Source organism: Mycteria americana, chromosome 2, assembly GCF_035582795.1.
Source record: "Mycteria americana isolate JAX WOST 10 ecotype Jacksonville Zoo and Gardens chromosome 2, USCA_MyAme_1.0, whole genome shotgun sequence".
Taxonomy (NCBI): domain Eukaryota; kingdom Metazoa; phylum Chordata; class Aves; order Ciconiiformes; family Ciconiidae; genus Mycteria; species Mycteria americana.
Window position 1 is genome coordinate 84551941 of NC_134366.1, and position 4424 is coordinate 84556364.

Sequence of the window (4424 nt, forward strand, 5' to 3'; positions counted from 1 at the left end):
AAGGTAAGAGTTTTCTTAACTTGTTCTTGAACTGTTTTAATATCATTCTTTATGAGGTCTTCTACTGCAATTTGAGATAATATGGAAAAGTATATGAAATTATTCAGGAAGGATGAATATTATTTCATAAAATATTTTATTCACTGAAAAATGCTACCTCAGACTGGCCAAAATTATCCACAAAACTAATGAAGTATCATTAATACTTCCAGTAAAAAATACTTTGTAGCAAAAAAAATGCATTTAAATATATTTTCATTTCCCACTTCAAAATTTTCACATTAAAATTTACAAAATTTTATTCTAAAAGAGGAAATGAAATTAAAAACCAAAAAGGTTTCTTCTTCTTCACTTGCAATGTTTTGGGCAAATACTGATTGCTTTTTTCTGCCCTGAAGTTTTGGTTCAGCCAAAACAACCATCAAAACCCCATAATTATTCATTGTATCACTTTGAGCTGATCAGGAAAGGGGGTGAAAAGTAGTATAATGTACCTGCATGTTGGTATTTCTTTAACTTGCACATCTGAGTGTGCAACCTTAGTGTGCAACATATACATCCGGGGGCATTCAGCAGAAATTTCTGAAGTGGGCCGTATCAGCTAACCCAGACGGCACCTCTGAAAGGAGGGAAACTAATCTGCTGTGGTTGTGCTTACAGGAGACCCATCAACCAGGGCACGGCATCTGCAACACCAACTAAAGCAACAAGCTGTGCATGCAGCAATAGAAAGATCCCAGGTTTTTTGCTGGGTGTACGCTCACATGCTGAATGCACTGAATGCTCTCTTTTTCTCTTTTAAAGTACATGAATTCCAAAGACAGACAGAATAGCTGGTTATGACTCAGGGAAGAGGGTTAGATAATGAGCTATTCAGTCTCAAAATTCATTCCTGAACAAATCAGTGTTTTTTTCAGGATTAAGGTGTTTCTCTGCTAAATGCCACCACAGACAAAGATATATGCCCATCCCAGGAACGGACGTAGAGTACAGGGGAAAAAAAAAAAGAAAAGTCAAATGCATTAGTCCCACAACAAAAAGATTTTCAAATAGTCGAGCATGGCCATTATTGTCGGACTGTGTCTTGTACTGGAAAGAAGGTGCCAAAATAAGGAGAACAAAATGGACCTTCCCACCCAGTGGGAGGGCGCAGCCTAGCACAGCCAGCTTTCTCAATAAGATGGCTATCCCTCTGCCCCAGACCTGCAGTGTGCTGCCCCTGGAGCACAGGACCCATTACCCTAGCAATAGCAATAAAGAGCTGTAAAAGAATTTGGCTATCACCTTACCCTCACAGCCAATTTACTTCTCCGTCTGGATCCTACGGTTTCCCTCTCTGCGTGCACCTACCACAACCTCTTAGGATGCAGAAAAAATATCTCTGCTGCCTTTTTTCCAGAGGCAGTGCATGCGAACAAGGTGTAGACTTCAGGTAATCCTTTTGCTTACTATAGGCTGAGTTACTTTAAAAAGCAGACTGCATTATTATATCCCACTGCAAGATTCTCTTTAAAACTGCTAGCACAGAATCTCTGATAAAAGTATTTTGTATAACACTGTGAGCTAGGCTGCGTGGCACAAAAGCTTCCATCAGAAGCTGATTCTTTAGTGATAATTAACAACAGTCTTATGAAGGCTCAGCTATCAAGTTCGAATGCAGCTCTCGCACAGAAAATGTTGCCTGGCAGTATTCAGTCCTCGCTGTGAAGGTGCAGTCATGCAAATTGTCCCAGCTGTTCATAGGCTGGGGCAAGTGGTTGGGGTCAAAACCAAAACAGTGATTAGATTTTTAACTTCTTGAGGGGAAATTAATTAATGATCAGAAAATTCAAGATTTCTTTGGACCTTTCTCCGAATATCAAGTGCTGATCACCATCGATGGAGAGCTATTGCAGAATCATAGAATATCTCAAGTTGGAAGGGACCGATAAGGATCATCGAGTCCAACTCCCTGTGCCTCGCAGGACTACCTAAAACTAAACCATATGACTAAGAGTGTCATCCAGATGCTCTTTGAACTCTGACAGGCTTGGTGCCATGACCACCTCCCTGGGGAGCCTGTTCCAGTGACTGACCACTCTCTCGGTGAAGAACCTTTTCCTAATGTCCTAATGTGAACTTCCCCTGATGCAGCTTCATTCCATTTCCTTGTGCCCTATCGCTGGTCACCAGAGAGAGCAGATCAGCACCTCCCCTTTCACTGCGCCCCTTGAGGAAGTTGTAGACTGCCATGAGGTCACCCCTCAGCCTTCTCTTCTCCAAGATGAGCAAACCAAGTGACCTCAGCCGCTCCTTGTAAGTCTTGCCCTCGAGGCCTTTCACCATCTTCGTCGCCCTCCTCTGGACACACTCTCATAGTTTGATGTTCTTCTTATATTGATGCACCCAAAACTGCACACAGTACTTGAGGTGGGCCTGCACCAGTGCAGTGTAGAGTGGGGAGAATCATCTCCCTCAACCAGCTAGCTACGCTGTGCTTGATGCACCCCAGGACACAGTTGGCCCTTTTGGCTGCCAGGGCACACTGTTGACTCATATTCAACTTGCCATCAACCCAAACCCAAACTTTCAGATCTCTTTCTGCAGGGCTGCTCTCCAGCCTCTCATCCCCCACTTTGTACATATAACCAGGATTACCCTGTCCCAGGGCGAGAATCCAGCGCTTGCTCTTTTTAAATTTCATATGGTTGATGATTGCCCAGCTCTCTAGTTTATCCAGATCTCTCTGTAAGGCCTCTCTACCCTTCAGGGAGTCCACAGCTCCTCCTAGTTTAGTATCGCTGGCAAACTTACTTAATGTACACTCTATTCCTGCATCCAGCTCATTTACAAAAACATTAAAGAGCACTGGCCCTAAAATTGAGCCCTGGGGAACCCACTGGTGAATGGCCACCAGCCTGATGTAACCACATTTACTATAACTCTTTGAGCCTGTGTCTCATCCCACTCGGTGGGTTGCGAGAGGGGTGAATCTTTTCGATTCCCCGACTGTTTGAGTACCGACAAAAGCCGATCTCTGCTCGGCAGAGCCGCGTGGTCGGCAGAGTCACGACAATGACCCAGAGGAACAGTCTGGCCAGCAACTTTATTAACTGGCGAATTCCACAAACGGACAAACTTAACGACCTGACGAGTTTAACGAACGAACAAAGGCGATTTGGCAATGGAGCTATTTTCCGGGCTTCCCGATCCCAAACTTGCATATATATATTGGAAAAGCAGAGGAAAAGAGAAGAGAAGAGAAGAGAAGAGAAGAGAAGAGAAGAGAAGAGAAGAGAAGAGAAGAGAAGAGAAGAGAAGAGAAGAGAAGCAAGAAAAGGAAAGAAGAGAGGAGGAAAGAGAAAGGAAAAGTATCACCACCCTTGGATCCCGCGATGACGATGACAGACGTGGCAATCCTCCAGTGGCGGGCATGCGCGCGCTTCCCTGGGGGGGGGCCAAGCCTTTTATTGGCTAATCCCCGCCTCCAGGTACGCCCCTTCAGGGCTTACATGGTTCTTGTTCTAGAAAGTTCTCAATCTTCTGCGCAGGCGCTGGGGGAGGGAAGGTGGTCGTGAGGGGTCTCTGGGGCGGTGCAAGCCCCTTCCTCAGATAAACTCTGTGTGACCGCTGTCCATACATGGTCAGGTCTGGCAGAACCTGGAACCGCGCATCCTCCGACGCGCTCTCCACATCCCGCTCTTGCTCTCCCCCACCCCATGCCCGCCGACCTGCTGTCGCCATGCAAATAGCGCCTCAAATCGCCACAATGTTTGAGACATTAACTCTTTCAGTCTCTCACAGCCTGACACATCACCCAATTGTTCACCCAATGTATTATGGACTTGTCTAGCTGTGTGCTGGACATTTTGTCCAGAAGGATACTGTGAGAGACAGCATCAAAAGCTGATGCGGGAACCCCCTCTGTGCACCGCGCTAGAGCACTCCGCTGAGGATAGTGCTGGCACCAGAGCCGCTCACCCCGGCAACTGAGTGTGCCAAGATCTAGATCTAGAGCTATGCTACTGTTCTTCTCTTGCAGTCCCCCTTCTCCCCCACCACGATGCTCTCTTGATCTCTCTCATCAGTATATAATCCTTTCTTCCTGCATGACTTCCTGCTAGAGATTTAGGAAGCAAGTTTTTTTTCTCATGTCTTCATCCTCTGTGTGAATAAGCTTAAACTACATACTTAATACCAATGTTTAGACCCTAACTAGCCATTGCATAACCATGCCCTTTTGTCTGGGGGAAATTTTGAGTTGCACAAGATTTTGAATGTCAGGCTACAAGACTTTTATATCAGTAGCACAGAACAATGAGACGAGGGCTAACAGACTTTTCCAAGCTGACACAAAGACCATTTAATTCAAATCCGCCTGAAAAAAAATGAATGTGGACATCTCCTTCTCCTCATCTGCCAGAAGAGGATTAAAAAGCAAGTAG